Here is a 20,702-nt window from a genome sequence, read left to right as displayed (position 1 = left end):
CCGCGGCACATTCAGGGCCGGGCTGGGTCAGAGCCAGGGAGGGATGCCGCAGCAGGTCCAGGACTTGGGGAGAGGCACCTCTCCCCGCCGCAGCCTTGAGCATCAGCACAGTGCTCAATAGGTAGCTGTGTAGCCGCACAGCTTAGAGGGACCTTAGACTATGACTCTTGCCCCTGCTAAAGTGAACAGTAACGGCAGGAAGCCACATATGGCTTCCCTGTTACCACAGAGAAATGATTCCAGGAGGTGGAGCACAACCCTTTTCTTCTGCTGCCCGTGGGCTGCTGATGGGAGTATAACTGCTTCCCACACTCCATCTTCACTTCCTCCACCTGCCTCCCTACTGCTATATCCTGCTTGTGCATTGTGGGTTGGTTTTCCAGGTTTCGTGCGGCATGGGATTTCTTTGTTTTTTAAAGTATGTCCAGCAGAAGGCAGTGAACACTTCCTCCCTTCCCCTGCCCACCAATGCACTGAGAAATAGATTCAAAATGGCTACTTTTGAACTTCTTGTTTTGTGTTGCAATATCAACATTTTGAAATGAACCAATTTTAAATTTTGTTCTCTTCAAATTGAAAACGACAAAAATGTCCACTTGACAGTTTTTGATTTTTGAAACTGTGTGAAATTTTGTTTTGTGGAAAATATTAATATTTCATTCCATTTCAGGATGAAAATGGTTGTCACGGTTTTTTTTTTCTTCTTGAAATTGATATTCTATTTATTTTTGTACTAGGTCTACTTTGAACTGAACCTCCAAACAGCTACACTTGTGGAAGTGCTGGTTACCTCTATTCAACATGTGGTAAGAGGCACAAATGCATGTATGCCTTGTAAAGCTATTGTTGTTGTGTGACTCTGGCTTAGCAGTTGGGCTAGGGGGCGGTTTTCTACCATAGCAAGAATGACATTCCCAACCATGACACTCCTGTCCGCCCAAACACCACCCGCAACCCTCCGAAAAATAAAAACCTGAAACAAACCAACTAACCACTAAAAAACAACCACCACCCGAGTTTTTGATTTTATTTTATTTTTGAAAAGGGAGAAATGCTCCATGAAGTCCATTTAGGGATTTGGCTATTGCTACAATTTTAGATGGAAGGTGCTCATACACTATGGTATTGGACAGCAGTATAAGACCCTAAGATACTATTATTTCTGAACTGGTGCTAGTTTGTGTGCATGTATTTTTTGGGTCATGTTGGCTAAGGGTTTGGTTTAGGATACATCTTGTTTTCTATATTAAAATGTGCAATATGGCACCATGTAAATAAGGTTTTCACTGTATTACAGTGGACTATCTTAAAGAAGGAATAATCATTATCTGAGCTGATCGTATGGCTTAACAGGGTGACTGTTATATCTGTTAAGTTTTACTTTTTCAGTATGAACTGTGGGGACAATTCAATTTATTGAAGCAATTGTTTAAGCCATTTAATGTTGTAGTAGATTTAACTTGATATGCTATTTGCTTTTGTTCTTAATGAATCTTTGATTGGCTTATGCTGAGTTCACGATCTCACCTCCATGTTTTACTATCCAGAAAAAAAAAAAAGAGGAAGGGTTTCATTTAAAAGGTCAAAATGATAAACAAATTTAAAAGGGTCAATGCATTTCAGAGTGCAAAGCAATATCCGATCATGGAAGGAACCCCTTAAACCTAATTCGCTACCTCACATAAAGGTGTCAGTCCTTCTTAGGCTTTACTGATCTTAACAAAGCAAGACAAGAGGTAACTTATGAGACCAGTCTCTGGTGTTACAGACTCCTTTCCTTTCTAACAGAGTACTTTGGTGTGTCACAATGTATAAACAGCCCTAACAGAGCAATAGCACACAATCACTTCTCATGCTATATGCACAGCAAAGTCAATTAGAAGTGACGAGTCTATTTTATAGATTTAATTTGGTGAGGGCTTTTTTCCCCCCTGTATTCTGAGAGGCACCCACTCTTCCCTGAAAGGCACAACTTTACTGTCAGAAAACTGAAGACTACTGGTGCTAATGAACTGTAGCTTTGCTTTTTGCTGCAGCTTGAGGGATCCAGTCCGGCAAACCACTTCTCACAATGAGCACTCACCACTGAGGTCAATAACAAGCCACGTGAAGAAAGGTTTTTAGGATTTGATCCAGAAGGGCACGTGTGTATTTATTTCATTAAATAGATACAAAGCTTATTCAAACCTAGAGTTTCAAGTCCTGTGTGTTTAACTGACTTTGACAAAAGTTCCGTTAACTTGAGTTTCATTGAAATATTTTTTTGACCTATAAATGAATCCCATGCAGTTTTCAAGGTAGATTCCATTAAAAATGCATGTCTTTCTATCAGAGGAGGTTTTTGCTGAGCAAACTTTGAAAGCTAACTGTATATGCAGCTGCTGTTTGTTAAGGAAAAGTTAGCACATGTGACTCCATTTTGGTTTGGGGCCCACCATTGTTTAAATTCCACCACATCATACACCAGGAGGAGTGATCCTTAGATACTGAATCCCTGTGAAAATCCTCCTCCTTGTCTCCAGCCTGCCTTGACTCCCAGTATCTGGTTTTTGTCAGTCTCTAACTCCCTGTCTTTTGGCCTTGATGTGAGGCCTCCCATCCTGATAATAAAAGTTACTGATGCATGGCTTTAGGACCATGCTGTGTAATTAACATACTGGTATAGCACGAGGAATGCACCAAGCAGGGATAGGTGGTAGATAAGACAAGGGTTTGTTTATTGGCTAAGGTTTCCAATGCACGAGGGCAACATGCTTTGCTAAAAATTATATAACCTTTGTATAATCTGTATTCAGGGTCCCCTCCTGGCTAGCAGGGGGGCACCACGCTCGAGCGTAATAAACTTAGTGTCTTTTGGGAACTCTGCAGTTGTGGACTTTGTTTCTGTGCCTCAGCCTAGATTAGAACTGTGCGTGACCTATCTGGTATAATTCGCAGCATTGGTGTGCATGTCCTACCAGGTGTAATTCGTAGCATTTGTGTGCGTGTCCTATCAAGTATAATTCGCAGCATTTGTGTGCGTGTCCTACCAGGTGTAATTCGTAGCATTTGTGTGCGTGTCCTACAAGGTATAATTCGCAGCAGTTGTGTGCGTGTCCTCTCAGGTGTAATTCGTAACATGTTCTAACCAGAACCATAAACAAGCCACTGCTAGTTATCAGTTTCCTTATGGATAAGGTAGCTTCTGGAGTGCAGGGGAAATGTATGTGCCATGGATAGTAAATTAATGGGACTGGTAGTTTTTCACTAGTCACACTACGTCTTGACTTCAGTGGGACTGTTCATGTACAGAAGTCCTCCCTTAAGGATGGGTTAATAAAGTAACCCACTGCTTAAAAAGAAAAAAATATATAGGACTATTGCTTGGTAACCCAACCCACCACACCAGCCATGGCCTTGGCTGTGTGTTAGCCTAATTTAATGCACTTTTCCAGTTCGAAGCAGGGTGGCCTAGGTTGAAGTGTAGTACTTTCTTAGTGATATAGGCTCTCAGGGAAGAAGTCCCTGGCTCACATCTTCTCAAGAGGTAACATGGGAGAGTTCCCCTTGTAAGCACTCCACAAGGCAGTTTGTAATTATACCAAGGATGGGTCAGACAATGCTGCTAAACCTTCAGCTGCAAAGGGCCCAGGCCATTGGTGTGACATCATTGTGGCTCAGTGTGGGTGCAGGGGTCCATCCACACAGAACAGTTTCCATGATTGAGATCTCAATGGGTCATAACAATACTCTTCACCCTCTCTCTTCTTCTCTCGTACTGTTTGTCATGCTCACTTGTTTGTCTTTTCTGAAACTAGATTGTAAGCTTGTCAGGATAGGGATAGCGTTTTCCTATTTATATGTACAGCCTAAAGCATAATCATGGCATCTGAGCACTGCTGGATTATATAAATAAATTAGCAATAATGATTAAGGCTTTCCTTCCACACCCGATGCCCCACCCCCCACAACCAACAACAACTTTATGAACAGTCCTACTCCTGCTTGTTGTTGGCAACAGTATCAGAGCGTGCATTTAAGGGAAGACCCCCTCCACAAGCAGTATCATTGCAAATAGTCCCCTCATAGAGAGATTAAGTGCACGGCTTGGCAGCTGGCAGGGCAGAACAGCAGGTGGCAAAGCCGGTGTGCTGTTTGTCTAAGAGAGGGACGCAGTCTGTGGCTACCCACTCAACAACGGTGGTGGAACAAACCATGCGTCCCCTTGTCAACAGAGCAAATGCATCACTTGGAAAAAGCTGCTGTCTGTGGAAATGGATGTGCTGGTTTTTAAGCAGTACCCATGCACAGCTTGTTTCCTTCTTTTTCCCTGTTCATTAAGATGTATTAACATAATCAAAGTACTATAACACTAACGTGTTACTTGGAGGCAGCTGTGCAACACCTGGCAGGATGAATGCATGTGCTGTTTGTCTAAGAGAGGGACAGTGAGACGTAATCATGCTAACACATCCAACACCTCCAAGCACTGACAGCATAAATAACAGGATCCTTATCAATGGGGCAAATGTATAGTTGGTAGCAGTGGAAGTGTGCGCTGGGCATTTGTGTGTTGCAACGATGTTAGCAATGAATCATTGTAAGAATAGATTTTTCCCACTCTGCTATCTACAGGCACCTTCTCCTAAATATGTCTGCTTTGTTTTGCGGTGTTTAGGTTTAGGATTTTTCTCCCCTTCGGTCTCCTAAACTGCAGCGTATAATGTGTTTTTGTTGTCTGTTTTGCAAAATGATTCCATCTCCAAGAAGAGCTTCTAATATTCCACACAGTTGTTTTTTTAATATAAATCTCATTGTTTTCTTGGTTCCTGGCCCATGGTTTTCACCTCCCACTGGTCTGGCTTTTCTGCCCTTTCTCTGCAGAGTGGTGCCAAGTGATGCAGACAGCTTACTTGTGCTGGAGGGAGAATTCACATGAAACTACCCAAAATCAGGAAGTGGCTTTGCTTTTGGTAACTCATATTTAAAAACAGAAGAAAAACAATTGTTAACAAAAAAGAAAGCAGTTTGCGTATCCCCCATGAAACATAAGCTGGAACACAGGCCTAGAAAATCTTGAGAACAGGACACAATCTTGAGTCTAGGAGGCTCAAGAGGGTTTGGGAATACAGGAAAACATGATCATCCATCCCTATCTATTATTACCTGAGATATTTTAAATTGTTCTTCTTTACATTTTTACTGAATTTAGAATTCTGCTCATACAAGGAGACAGATTGGCAGCCTGGGAGAATGACAAGTCCTTTTGTTCCCAGAAGAGGTGCAGTAAAAATACAAGCTTCTTCCATCTTACAATGCCTCAGTAATGAACTGGGGAAACTGCCTTTTTAAAGGTGAGAGAATAGCTCAGTTTCCAGACTCTTGCTCTCTTTTCTGAACATCTGGCCCACTAGGACTTACACTGGGGCAATAACTCATTTCTGCTGCCAGAAGGCAGCTATTTTTTGGTGACTGTCAATCCAAATTGAATTAGTGACCCAGAGGTGAATAGCCCCATCACAACAACCAGTTTCCCTACACAACAGCTTTTTTATTAAGACAAAGTCGGTGAGCTCAAGATTAAGAGGGAGATAGAGAGGGGAGTGGAAATACAACTTAATTGTGGTTAGAATCTTATAGTATTATTCCCTCCTTTTAATGATGTGCAATGTAGAACCAGGCAAACAACTAATTTTTCAGTTCAGTGGCAGTTCTGAAAGAAATCAGTAATTGGTTTATGTCAAACCAATCTGTTATTTTTCAGAATTTACAATGGATTGAAAAAGTCCATTTGGGGTCTGCTCCAGAGCAGAGATTTGAACCTGAGTGCCCAACCACTGAGCTAACGGTTAGCAAGGGAGTGGGAGGCAGCAACACCACCACCACCATCCCTTTCTCTGGTCATTTTGTGAATGGCATCAAATTTGCAAATAGTGTTGGGTCAACTGAAACTGCATTTTTCATTGAATAAATGACATGTCCAAAAATTTTAACCCAGCTCTAGTCTAATGTTCGTTTGTAAGCTTGTAGAAGCAGGGATCATATATTCTTTCTGTACACAGAGGTGCTATTCAGGTGCCATTACAGATAACAAATACTACTAATAAAAGAAAGCTGAAGATGTCTGAAAAAAATAAAAGCAACAAATAATAGATTCTTCCTTTGTTAATAAGGAAAACAAATCCATATGGAGAGGATTTGAATGAGTTTCTAACAAATGTGAGTCTCTGGGAAACAGCAGCCATAATGATGGACAATCTCTACAGACTGTGAAAAGACACAGAACCCATATCTATATAATGGTCCATAGTGCACACTAGTTGTACAAGAACCAAATAAGCCAGAGGCCAGGAAAACTTGACAGAGAAAATGAGGCATTTTAGGGATAGATGGCACCATCAGTATCGTTGGGTGGAATGCTGTAAATGTTTAAATAATGTTATTGTTATTGCTCCTCCTTCCACCCCACCCCACCCCCCCAAAAAAAGAATAAGGAAGAGGTCACTTGGGAACTTGAGACAAGAAGATGCTTAAAAATTGGCTTTAAAAATTAGCATGTATGTAAAAAGCTTTTTGAAAACACATAATGTCATGGGGTGCAGTCTAATCAGTGTATTAGACGTGTGCTCAGTGTGGGTTACATTATTGCATAAAAGAGAATATTTTAAAATAATAATAACCTGTCAGAATAAAAAAAATTGAATTATCAATTTAATTATGGGTTGCCCAAATATTCTGCTAAAAGTAAGCCATGAAAAGAGATTCCAAAATTAGTGGAATTTTTCTTGAGGAGCAGTAATATAGGTATTCTCCAAGGGACAGTAGCCTACTCAAAGGAACCATGCTCCCAGACCTGGGTCAGACATTGTAGCTGAGATGTCATGTGCTCTCAGAAGGTGTGGTTCCCAATGTTGTACACTGTGCGTGCCCTCCACCACTGTCAAAACTCTGTTGAAGATGGCCTATAAAAGCCTCTGTCCCCTAGAAGCACTCAGGGCAGAGGGGAGAAGCTCATGATCTCATGAGGTCAACTGAATTATACAATGCTGAACTTTTCACATCTTGACTCTCTTCATAGTTAGAGCCTTTCTCCCTTCCCCACCCCCCACCATCCTGGTTCTTACATTACTGGTTTCTATCGTCCTCTTGTTTCTTTTCTGCAAGCATCACCCTGCTGTTCCCTATCTCATCCCTCATAGCCCATTGTGCATCACACGTTCCTTCTCTTGTTGCCTCTCTCTCACGCCCTCCTCTAGCTACTTTTCTTGTTCTTGCAAATATATTTCCTACCCTCCCTGTCAGCTCCCTGTTGTCAACCTCTCCACCCTATACGATATTTGTAAACTCTCTGAAAACCACTAACAAAATAACATGAAAAGCAACCATTAATGTGTGTATGTAATGAACCCTAATCAACCACATAATCTTAACATGGTGTTACTTTTATGCATCCCTTGTTCTACTCCACACTCCCTACTTGTTACCACTCAGAGTGTTTAATTTTAATTCTTGGAGCAGAATTCATGGGTCTGATTCTTCACTCTTTTGCACTCTGTAATCAGCCTGGGCAATCTGTATACCATTCTGACTTGGTAGCATTTTACTTTCACTCTGATGACTTTGTGTGTATGTGTGTGTAGTTAATGTGAGCAAAATCACAATGCATATAGCATAATCATTTTGTGAGACTAGGTATACTTTTACAGGTGATCCAATGAAAAGATTTCTTGGATTCCTCAGCCTTATCAAGAATGGAGAAGAGAACCATGTTTAATGAAGCAAAATATGTCCTTTGAAAGCATAAGAGGAAAGTGGAGATTAAAACTTGAATAGTTCCCACTCAAGGCTGATGCAATTTTATAAGAAAAATGTGCTATCCCGACCCTGTCATGCACATCAGTTAAATTAGGGAGGTCAAAAAGAAGTTCAGAAATGGGGAGCTGGCTATCTGAGTTTCTAGAGTCATTCATAAATTGTAGGGTAGTGATTCACCAGATTCAGAATGAACACAAGTAATAAAATGATTAGACCCCAAAACTCTGCCAGGAGTGTGAAGATTTCTTTTCTTTTCTTTTCTTTTCTTTTCTTTTCTTTTCTTTTCTTTTAGCAGCTGCAATACTTTTTAACTCTGATGAAGCTGGCATCTGTCTTTTTCATATGGTGATTGTAGATTTTCTGTGCTTGTATGTCTTACATTTTGGAGACTTATGTGTACATACACAGGGGATTGAAAAATAAAATGCTTTCAGAGGAGAGTTATACTAGGATTTTGCAGACATACTCTCTACAGGGTATAACCTCTTTTTTTATATATATATATATTACTTATTAAGGGTTCTCTGTTGCAGAGCTCCTGGTGACTGGATGGGAATGGAGCTTTCTTTTCCATCCTTAGGGAGTATTGGTTTAACACTCGTCCAGTCAGGTTTCAGAGTAGCAACCGTGTTACTCTGTACCTGCAAAAAGAACAGGAGTAGTTGTGGCACCTTAGAGATGAACACATTTATTTGAGCATAAGCTTTCGTGGGCTACAGCTCACTTCATCGGATGCATGCAGTGGAAAATACAGTAGGATGATTTTATATACACAGAGAACATGAAACAATGGGTGTTACCATACACACTGTAACAAGAGTGATCAGGTAAGGTGAGCTATCACCAGCAGGAGAGAAAAAAAACCTTTTGTAGTGATAATCAAGGTGGGCCATTTCCAGAAGTTGACAAGAACATGTGAGGAACAGTAGGGGGGAAAAATAAACATGGGGAAATAATTTTACTTTGTGTAATGACACATCCACTTCCAGTCTTTATTCAAGCCTAAGTTAATAGTGTCCAGTTTGCAAATTAATTCCAATTCAGCAGTCTCTCATTGGAGTCTGTTTTTGAAGTGTTTTTGTTGTAATTTTGCGACTTTTAGGTCTGTAATCGAGTGACCAGAGAGATTGAAGTGTTCTCCGACTGGTTTTTTAATGTTATAATTCTTGACATCTGACTGTCCAGACGGTCTCTACATAAAAGAATAAATGGACACAAATCAGACGTCAAGAATTATAACGTTCCAAAACCAGTCGGAGAACACTTCAGTCTCTTTGATTACACCAAAAGTCATTACACTTTTTTTAACTGAGAAAATTCCCAAACTAAAGCAGTCATAGAATGTGAAATCTTCACTTGAATTGGTAAGGTAAAAGGAGGGCTTTTCTTGGCCAAGTTAAGATTCTCTGCCAGATTTATTGGTACCAGTAAGGCTATTTTACCTTACCAGAGTGGCACAAGGTATCTGGGATATACCAATCAATCTGTTTAAATTCCCAATTTATCTCTGAAGTTTGAGAATTGTTATTCATTGACCCCTTTAACGTAATTACAAGTTTAGGTTTTGTAACTAAGATATTCGTCCTCCAGTCTTTCTGGAAATAGATCATTTTCTTTGTTCATTTATCATGTTTCTCATGCTAGAGCAGAGGTGGGCAAACTACGGCCTGCAGGCCACATCCGGCCCGCGGGACCGTCTTGCCCGGCCCTTGAGCTCCTGGCCCTTCCCCTGCTGTTCCCCCTCCCCTGTAGTTACACTACCGCATGGCGGGGCTGCGAGCTCCTGCTGCTCTGGGCGGCACGGTAAGGAGGGGGAGGTGGCAGGGGGGTTGGATATGGGGCAAGAAGTCCCAGGGGGCAATCAGGGGACAGGGAGCAGGGGGCGGTTGGATGGGGCAGAGGTTCTTGGGGACGGGTGGTCAGGGGATGGGGAACGGGGGTTTTGATAGGGTGTGGAAGTCCCGGGGGGGCCTGTCGGGGGTGGGGGTGTGGATAGGGGTTGGGGGGCAGTCAGGGGACAGGGAGCAGGGGAGGATTGGATAGGGGGTGGGGTCCTGGGGGTAGTTAGGGGAGGGGGTCCTGGGAGGGGGCGGTCAGGGGACAAGGAGCAGGGGGGTTGGATGGGTCGAGGGTTGTGAGGGAGGCAGCCAGGGGGAAGGAAGTGGGAGCGGGAGGGGCCAGGCTGTTTTGGGAGGCACAGCCTTCCCTACCTGGCCCTCCATACAGTTTCGCACCTCAGTGTGGCCTTCGGGCCAAAAAGTTTGCCCACCCCTGTGCTAGAGGCTAGGGACCAGCTGAGACCCCGTTGTACTACACACTAGCCAAACATAGAATAAGAGACAGTCCTTGCTCCGAAGAGCTTGTGATCTAAAGGAATGCAAGATACAAGCAGAGTGCACCATGTGATGATGGCAAGCAACGTGTTAGTTCTGAGATTTTGTGTGTGGGTGTGGGTGTGTTTTGCTTTTGTTTAAAGGTATTCAAGAGTGCTTGTTTGGAGGGGATTAACTAGGTGAAAAAACTAAGGGAGGGAGGGGGCATAAAGGGTTACAGACAGAGGGAGAGGATGCAGGAAGGCATAGCTACTTAAACCTTTGCTCGAGAATGTACTTCTCAAATCATGATTTGGTGACCGCAATTGCCTCACATACCCTTAGAATACCGAGATTATTCTTTTTAGCAACATTCTAACCCGCTGTAACAGTGGGCAAACTGCCATTGCAACCTGTGCCCAACCCTCTGTCCAGCCCAGTCCAAGGATTAAAGGCTACAATCTCAATCTCACTCTTTATTCTGTTAAAGCTAAAATAGCTACTCTGGCTTTACAGAATCAGATTTCATCGTGTCTATTGGTGTTCAGTTTCTCACTATGAACTTGAACGGAGCTCTGACTCAAGTAATTTTTTGAGTCAAAACATCCATCTCTAGCAAGTCCAGCTAGCATTTATTCTTCTTTCCAAATCCCAGATGGATCTGAGAGCTGCTGCTCAGGAGTCTTACTCTGAAGCCTCTGCTGCCGTGGGCTCCAGTTCACTAGACGCTACCAGAGTGTGAAGGGATAGGACATACCAACAGGGAGACGTAACAGCCCCCATCTCCTTCCTCAGATCAGCTAAATGGAGACAGCAGAATTATTTAATGTTCTATTATTAAGAGGACACTAAATTCACTGAAGGAATTTGGGGTGGGGCATGTTTTATTCATAATAGGGCCCAAACAATACATAAAATTCCACCGTAGTATGGGGCACACAGGCAACAAACATACATACGCAAGAGGACTTAAGCTAGGGAATAGAACAAAAGAAAAACAATAGCTCAGACAATCTCAAGACTGAGGTCTGACATTGCCTCTTTTCCCTCTTCATAGTCGACTACCTCCCCACCAAAAGCAATACAGTTCTCATCCTCACATACCTGCACATATACACTTCTCGTGTGCTGACTTCTGAGGGAAGCAGGGGAGCCAACACCCTGCTACAATCTCCCATTTCTGGGTGTCTTCAGGAGGAAATGAATAACCCCGGACTCTTCAGTGGGGATCCAGCTATTTATTCACATATATGTACTGCCCTCCTTGCTGTACTATCTCAGCACCTTCTAAAGAGTTCTCCAACAGGTAGCATGAACATAGATGCTCTCCCACTTTCCTCAGCACAGTCAGAGGTGAGGTTATTACTCCCATCATCACTGTTATTGTGGGAAAGATGCATTGAGGGAAAGGGTCCTGCATTTCATTCTGAAGGCAAGTAAGTTTTGTGGTCATTCTTAGCCATGGGGGAGCAGTTTCACAGCTGTGGGCCAGGCGCCTGTCTTCTAATACTGGGTTACATTGTTTCTCAAGAGTGCTGCTGACATGGCAGGTCTTGATGCTGAAGGGAGAGGCAGTCATTAAGATAACATGGGCCCAACTCATTTAGACCTTTAAAGATCCAAAGCAGGACCTCAGACTGTTGTAGTTATCTGAGCACTGGGCTTTAGTGTTCTCAGATACCACTCTTGTTTAGTAGGTGGGTCGTAAATGGTGCTCTTTCAGTTTATGTGGTTTCATTCTTAGGTACAATGTGTTACAATAATCAAGCATGGAGGTTTTGATTCCCTTGGTGCAGAATTCTGTTGCATAAAATTGTCCTATTTAACACAGACAAAATGGGTTAAACATTTTGGAGGTGCATGGACTGCAGAAAAGTGTAGAAGGAAGAGACAGGAAGGGAACCCAAAGACTTGGTTAGTCTCTAAGGTGCCACAAGTACTCCTTTTCTTTTTGCGAATACAGACTAACACGGCTGTTACACTCAAAGACTTTAAGCTAATAGATATTTTTTAACAGAGATAAAGGGAGAGGATTTTAGGGATATAATTTTACAAACAAACAAAAAATAGTCACTAGGAAAATTGGCTAACTCCCTTTCAAACAAAATAGGGATTGCAACTGAAGCAAATGGTTTAAATTAAATCAAGAGATACCAGAAACAAATTCTTGTGAAGGAGGGAATTAAGTAAATTGACGATGAAGTGGTGAGCAGTTAGGACAGTGGAATTAACATATATTTTAAAGTGTCATGCATGTTGGACCAGACAGCCTCATTTTATTTGCTGAACTTCCTTCTGTTCTTCAGTCTAAATGGAAATGATTTCCTTAAACCCCATCTCCAAGAAACAGCTGATGATACAGGTGTGCTGCAGTCGGTTGGCTGCACCTGTTCCAGCAGGGTGGAAGGAGGGAAGAAAGGCCACAGGAAATGAGGCACGACCTGTCACAAACTAGGGATCTGTGGAATGGAAAACACTGAGAAGACCTTGTATGTGTGACAATTCTGCTTGACTGTGGCAGAGGAGGTATAGGGAGGCCCTTTGTATATTAATTTTATTCTTTATTATTTGTGTAAGCTCAGGCCTTCAGATGGTTCCTGGGCCAAACAGAGAGGATCTGACGGTCGTTTGAACTAAGGCCCCTTTTCACTTCTTTGGCCGTGTAAAGAGACCCTAAAGGGCATGCAAATATAACTGATGACAACTTTATCTCCTTTACCAGAGCAGTATAAACGGGCCTTAGCATAAATGAGATTCATACCCAGGAAAATCTCATCTCCCTCACCACAGAAATAGGTCAGCGCTAGTGTGATGCCCACCATCTCAGCTGACATTCCAGGGATTGAACTAGAGACCTACAAAGCTGAAGGCATGGGCTACTACAGCTTGAACTAAGGAACAAAGCTCTCTAGCTCAGGAGCTGTGAACGGACTCTCATCCTCTGTGTATTGGGCCCAGAGGGGGACACATAACATACATTGACAAATGGGTTATGCTAGCTATTGCTTCATTGGTTTTCAAGGCAGCACTGACCCCTTATAAAGACTGATGACAGGAATAAAAAGTGTGCAACTCATTACTGTTAGCCAGAGAAAATTGCATTTATGGAGAAAAGACTAACCACCTAGAAACCTGGACATAATGGACCAGATTTTCAAAGTTGGTGCCCAAACTTGCCTCAGCAAAATATACACACACATCTGTTTGGAGCACAAATGCACGTGCATGCAAAATGGATACCTGTGTTTACAATTACCCGTTTTCATACATAAACGCATGTGTTAGGTGCACAGTGACATTTTTGTGCATATTCTGTGAGTTCACCTTAAGCATCAAGCTTAGAAAACATGTCGCAAAGTTTTTTATGGGTGTGTCTTCACTGCACCTGGGAGGTGTGATTCGCAGTATGGGTAGACAGACTCGCACTAGCTTAGCTCAAGCTAGGGTGCTAAAGTAGCAGTATGGAGGTTGCAGCATTGGCGGCAGCTTAAGCTAGCCACCTGAGTCCAAGACCACCTGGCTTCCTGGGTCCAAGGTCACGCAGCTAGCCAAAGACACCTGCAGTACCGTAACATTCACGTTCCTATTTTTAGCAAGCCAACTTGAGCAGAGCTAGCATGAGTCTGTCTATCCATGCTGCAAATCATACCTCCCAGCTGCAATGTAGACATACCCTATAAGGTTCAAACGGATGTTTTAAAGGATTCATAATGAGGAACAGGTCCTGTTTCAGAAGGCTAAAAATACAGCATAAAAACAACATACAGAAAGAATGTCCATGTGGAATTAGTATTCTGTGCATTCCAAGAGAGAAGATGCTAGGGCCTGAAGAGGACTCAGAATTGGATAGATTGGGGGAGTGATTTGCCAACAGGAAAGACTGTTTGTTTCTCAGAATGCCATGGCATCTTGCCAAGTACAGAAATCCAGCTGTGGTATGACGGCTAGTGTTCATTTTAATTAGCTATGAGTGCAATATTCATCACGTTTTCTAAACTAGATTAATGACAGAGGTGTAGGTGATGGGCTAAGGTCTGAGTCTAATCAAAATTAACAAAATGCTGTAATAAATAAATCCATGTTTTTGGAGCTCTGGAAAAACAAGAGTTTGTGGAAAAATAGCTTGCAGTCAGTGTGGCAAAAATGGACAGGGAAAATTAAAATCTATTCTAGAGTTTTTGTCTGTCAGATATTGGAATTTTCTCTGATACATGGATTCTGGGAGTCCTGGGGATAACAAATGAGTTGGGGGATCATGACCACCCTCTCTTTCTTTATAGCTAGGTGGGAAGAGGGTCCACAAACCTTTGCTGTTTTAATATAGGATCACAGTATGGAAAAGGCTGAGAACCACAGCTCTGGTAGATAATGTTAATTTTGAAGATTATTTGAATACTAAATTATTTCTGGAGATTGTCATTGTATTGTTCTATGGAAGGAGAAAGGTGAACATCAAAGAGATATTTTGGCAGAAGACAACAGTCACTTCTAACATGGGCACCGCAAATGGAGCTTCATCCTCACAACTCAGCACTTCTGCCCATGTCAGAGAGTGGTGATCTGCTATAAAAATCAGCAGACTTTTTTTTTTTCCACCTAAAAAAGAGGAACCATGGTGAGCCTCATTCGTGACTTGCCCACTTCCAATCAAATGCAGCAGAACAGCAAGGATCTACCATTGCCACCATGTAGCTGATGTTATGCACCTTGTGGTTGCTTCCATAAAGTGGCCCCACTTCCTCCTCAACTGGCCTTCGTGCTTATTGGCCTTTTGTTTTTCCCTGGTGAGGGAATATGGTTATGATGGTCCTTTTTGCTGGCAGTAGCCATTTGATGTTACATGGTGGGTGCCTGTGCAACCACAGGATCATACATGTTTCCCTGTCCCATGTGTAGAGGTGATTGAATAGGGACGTTGCCTGTGAGTTCTGACATTTCCAACATCTCACCTTATTAATGTTATTAATGAACTCAGAGCAAGTTCCATCTGTGCCTAGTGAGAAGTATATAAGCCCTAACTGACTTATCAGGTTCTTTTGTAACATTTGCAAAAAGTGAAAAGGAAAATCAATCCTTATTGGCTCCTGCAACTTTGGGCAATTACCTTGCAGCTGCAGTAACACTGAAGAAAGTTCAGTTCAATTTCTGCAAGTGCTAGTCCAAATGAGAATTGCAAGCAAAGCAACAAGCAGTGATTTCCTCCCCCTTTTTTCCTCCCCCTGAGAACGTAATGCTTCAGGCAAGGACTTCTGTCCTTGGAATCATGCTAAAAAGGGGAGAACTCTGAGCAGTGGTTAGTGCTTTCAGTGAATAATGCTGTAGGCACTTGTGGAGAGGCAATAATACAAATAAGAAGAGGAAATAGAGAAGAAACTGGGAATAATAAAGGATAAATAAGGCTATCAACAGTACATAATATTATAAAAATAAAATGGGGATAAAAATACAGTCTTTCTGAAACAAAACAGGTTAAGAAGGATGTTGAACGATCTACCAAGATGCACCAGCATTAATAATAATGTATTTGGGGGTGTTTACATTATTGTTACAGTTTTGCTGATAATGCTGTTATTAGCTTGAAAATGGCTTTTGAATGTGTAATGCTCTTCCATTTAAATCTGCCCAGCCTGCTGACACTCTGTGATCACACTGCTTACTCAAGGCCAGGTGTTTCATGAAACTGGCTTTAAATGCCAATAATGAAGCACCTGAGAGGTTCTGTGTCTCAGCACAGATGCGTGTATTTTTTAATCCTAAAATCTCTTGTATGCTCAAATTTAGAGGAGTTTTTTTTTTAAAAAAAATCAAGGAAAATAGCTTTCTTTGTCTAATGTTACCTTCTTTCTCCTTGCCTTTGTAAAACTCAGTAGGTTCCTTCAGGAAGAAAGGGATGTGTTATTTTCTATATCTTATGATACCTTAGGTAAGATCTGCGAAGCAGAGAAGCTTTTATTCTCATTATGTTATATATGGAAGCATTGTGAAATAAGAAATCCCTCAGTGGTGCAGACTGAAAGATTTTCATTTCATCTTGAGATGTGCCAAAGTGCCTAGAAATAATTCAAGTAATTGGCAAACAGCTGTACTGTCAGAATCCTTCTGGTGCAATTTGGTCTTGAATCTTAGAGGGGCGCTAAAGAGTTCTGAAGTCATTTACCTGAGCAGATGAATGACGGGGAACATTAAGAGACTTATAGAGAAAGTGTTGGCGTGAAAACACAGGAGTACTTGCTGATCTTGATGTCCTGGTAGAAGAAACACTTCTCTCTTTTTTTTTTTCTTTTCTTTTCTTTTTTTTTCTTTTTCTTTTCATGAATGACTCAAAACTTTTTGAATACATTGTGCTCTGTGACATGGAAAATAATGTGGTGGTGTTGTTTTTTTTCCAAGGGACTCTACCAGATGCTAGTATGCACCCAATAACAGAATTTTCACCAATACTTTAAATTATTATGAGGTGTGGTGCAATATAGCGAATGCTGTACCTAGTGTAACATTATAGATCAATAAATTAGCACTGTAGTTAATACACATAAGAGTGAGTGCTGAGGATGTGGAATATGTATCCATGAGGGTAGTCCCTTACTTGCTGGCATGTACAGTACTATTTAAGTGTGTAGAAGGGTGGGTGTTCTAGGCCCCCATACCCTGATTATTTTCAGAGGTACTGAGCACCTCTAGCTTCCCATTCTCTTCAGTTGGCAGGTACTCAGCACATCTGTAAATCAAGCCATTAAGGTTTTCTACAGTATTGGTCTGATTCTCAAAGCTGCCTTATACCCAGCAGCTGCCATTGGCTTCTGTGGGATGGCAGGTGCTTTTCACTTCTGAAAATCGTGGCATATATGAACTTTCCTCCTCCCCACTCCCAGTTACCTATTATGTGAAGAGGAATTCGTGCTAGGAGCAGCAGTATGTGTTTTGTTTTTGTGAGTATGTGTCACAGACTAAAATAACATCAGGCTCAAAATGTTTGCCAATGAGAAAAGAACCAGGCTTTTAATATATACAGTGGTTTGAATGGAACAAAAGGGAATTTTGGCCACATGACTAATATTTTATTTGTAATCTAATACTCTGTGTATATGGATAAGTGTACAGGCTTGTCAACATGGTGCAGCTAAGCACACCAGAGGCTGTGAGTTGTAAAGCGTATTAATGTGCTGCAGTGTAACTGCCCCTGTGTAGATCCCCCTGGCATGCTCTAAGAGGGACCTAGATCGAGTATCCCAGCAAGATCTCCGTGGGGCAATTAGAGCTCTTTACAAATCAGCCTTCTATTGCTGGCACCATGTAGATAAGTCCGATGCCATATTCTTTTCCTCCATCCTTTGTCCATCTAATCTACTAGGAAAGGACTGTTGTCTTACTTTGTCCAATTCCTAGAACAACAGGACCCTGGTCTTGGATGGGGAACTGTAGGCACTATCATAATAATAAATAACACGTTATTTTCTGTATGATTGTGGGAATTCAGCTCAAGAGAAAAGGAGTGTAATTTTAGAATTTCTGATGTAACATCATTTGAAAGAAAAAGTGCATGTAAAACTATCTGCAAACATGTTTAAATGTGCACTTGTAAGAATTTGACCTTAAACTCTGTTTGGATAATAATTTATCAGCCAGTAATTCGTGGTTCAGGTTGCAAAGGGAAGGACTGTAAATTACCTGACGGTAGGTTGGGAAGGTAAAGAAATGAAATAAACAGATTTTTATTAGTAACACAAGTAAAGAGTTGGCTTGCAAGACAACTGGGAATAGCTCTGTCCACTTTCCATAAAGGCATGCTAACAAGAAGGGGGGAAAAAAAGATTTGAATGATCTCAGAGGCCTAACAGAGAGAACTTCAGCGGAAGCATCATAGTTCTATTCTCACCATTGCTGGCTGGGTGAGAAATAGCACATCACTGTTTTTAGAAAGTCGTGTGCTGTGGTACACCAGCCAAGAAAGAAGTGTGCTGAGGAATATTAACCCCAATAGCGAAAAGGGAAGGTTTCCAAGCACCTCCAAACAAAAGAAATCTGCTTGAGCATGACAAACATATAAAAATGCTCTCCAGACAATCACTACGCTCTCAAATTATCTCACATAAAAACACTATAAAAGACAAAAACACCCTATCACCTGTGAGTGAACACTTTTCACAAAGTGCTCACTCTGTATCTGGCCTCTCAGTTCTCATCCTCAAATGAAAACTCCACATCACCTTCAACAGATGAGCCTGGGAGCTTAAATTCATAACTTTGTTTAACGCCAAAAATTACGGACTGAACAGAGACAGTCTGGCTTATTACAACAGTCTATAACCCACTAATCCGCCCCAACGCCTACCTTTTTTTCCTCTCTCTCCTTTCCCCCCTTATGACTGGAGAGCTGTTAATGGGTCACTTTATCTTGAATAGTCCCTTGAAATATGTGTGAACTACTTCTGCTAAACAATCTATTCCACCTTGTATTTAGCTCTGACGTAAAGAAGAGCTCAGCATAAGGACTGTTCTAACACTACTGAGTTAGGTTGACATAAGGCAGCTAATGTCGACCTAACTCTGTAAGCATGGGTGCCATCTCCGTGGGTGCTCCAGCCCTGGAGCACCCACAGAAAAAAAAGTGGGGGCTCAGCATCCACCGGCAGCCCCACGAATCAGCTTTTTCCCCACCCCACCCCCCCACAACGCCTCCCGCCACCGAGATCAGCTCTTCAGCTGTGTTCAGGAGGCGCTGGGTAGGAGGGGGTGGAGTTGAACCAGGAAGAGGTGGAGGGAGGGGGCAGAATGGGGCATGGCAGGGGCCATAAGAGGCAGGGCAGGGTGGGGGTTTGAGAGAAGGGGTGGGGTAGAGGTGGGGCCTGGGGCAGAGCGGGGGGTCAAGCACCCTCAGGAAACTGGGGAAGTCAGCACCTATGTCTATAAGCTTCTATCATAAAATGTAGCTCCCACCCACTCGCTCACTACACGACTTAATAACTAAACCTCCGCGAGAGGCGTAGCACTAAATTCAATGTGGTTAGTTCGATGCAGTGTCAGTAATTATAGATATTATATTATAGATTATAGTGTGTCAGCATAGACTCTGAGTTGCTTACATTGACTCTTGCTGCCTTCCAGAAGCCGTCCCACAATGCCCCATATTTACAGTTAAATCAATGCACATGCTCCTGGTGAGGACACGCACCACTGACACAAGAAGCGTAGTGCACACATTCAAAAGTGATTGAATTTCTGCAGTGGCTGGACGTTGACGTGACTTAGGTTGACTTAAATTTTGTACTGTAGACTTGCTCTAAACTTGAAAGCTTCTCTCCCTTACCAACAGAAGTTGGCTCAACAAAATATATTACCTCACCTACCTTGTCTCTCTAATAAATGATGACATTTCTTAGGTTAGGTGTGCTTATGCCTGGCTGACTGAATGGGATAAAGAGGGAGAATCATGTTATCTCTTTTTTTTTCCAAATCAAAAATGTTCCTTTCTGGTTTTTTTAACTCTACTCTTCTAGCAGTTCGCATCAGCAGCTTTCAACTGTTAAAAAAGCTTCCAAGGGTTTTGCAGTAAAACACCATCTTTGGGTGAAATGTGACAGAGAGGAAGGAGGGTAGAGTGCATGGAGCACTAGCCTGTGACTCAGGAGATTTCAGTTCTTGCCTCAGGCACAGCCTTCCTGTGGCAAATCACTTAACTTACCCTTTGCTGCGAAACCACACGTGTAAAATGGGGCTACCACCTCCCTACCTTGTGAAGTGCTGTGGGGCTAAAAGCTGTTAATGATTGTGAGGTACTCACATGCTACCATGATGAGGACGGTAGACTGACATATGTAGATAGTAGAAGCAAGGGGAGGTACTGTGAGAAGAACTGTTCTGATATAAAATAACAAAATTTGTTAAATACTGATTTGCTTTGGCTATACTCACTCCCCTTTTGTGTTGGTTCTTGAAAATAACCTGCAACCCACAGCAAAATATTTAAACAAAGAAAAAAATGGTTGTGAAAAGGAAACATCATTCCTAATGAGTTTACTTTGCTTTCACTCCTTGTAAGATATATTTAAATTATTTTTAAAATTTACATTAAAAATATGCTTATCATAAATGTCTCTGAGTAGAGGGCATAGTGGTAAACATGAGTATTCTTTATTATTTATATTCCAGTAGCATGTTGTCAGCTGTGACAGGCAGTCCACCTAGGAGAAGGAAAACTGCAATTTCAAACATCAGGCCTGGCCAGCCAGGTTGTAAAAGGTGTGTCAATCACATATGCTCAATGGGTCTGCACTGCCAACTCTGGCTAATGGGACAAGGCAAGCAAGCTTGTGGTAGCCCTAGTCAGAGACCAGAGCCCCCACAGTGACCGTCTCTCTTACAAATATAGAACAAAAAGACAATCCTTGTCCCAAAGAGCTTACAAGTTAAGGGTTTGTGTGTGTACGTGAGGGTGCAAGGGGATCATTCTGGCCACACCTGAGAACAATGAGGGGAATGAGGAGAGAAGTTGTGGAGGGGATCACTGGGAGAGCATGTCTGTGTGGGGAGCACAAAGGGGACATTCCTGACTCTCCTCGGGAACATAAAAAGAAAATTTCATATCAATGTCAATGT

At 42.1% G+C, this 20,702-nt stretch overlaps 1 long non-coding RNA gene across 2 annotated transcripts in view; it reads left to right on the top strand.

The window, feature by feature from the left end:
• LOC141983903 (uncharacterized) overlaps window positions 1–20,702 on the top strand; it is a 123,131-nt gene that overhangs the window by 54,128 nt on the left and 48,301 nt on the right. For both annotated transcript variants that reach the window (XR_012638571.1, XR_012638567.1), the window contains exon 2: window positions 738–806. This is a non-coding gene — a long non-coding RNA (uncharacterized LOC141983903). The remainder of the gene's footprint in view (window positions 1–737; window positions 807–20,702) is intronic.

This window comes from Natator depressus, chromosome 1 (assembly GCF_965152275.1).
Source record: "Natator depressus isolate rNatDep1 chromosome 1, rNatDep2.hap1, whole genome shotgun sequence".
Lineage (NCBI taxonomy): Eukaryota > Metazoa > Chordata > Testudines > Cheloniidae > Natator > Natator depressus.
Note: the sequence above shows the minus strand (reverse complement) of the source record. Positions and strands in the feature narration are given on the sequence as shown.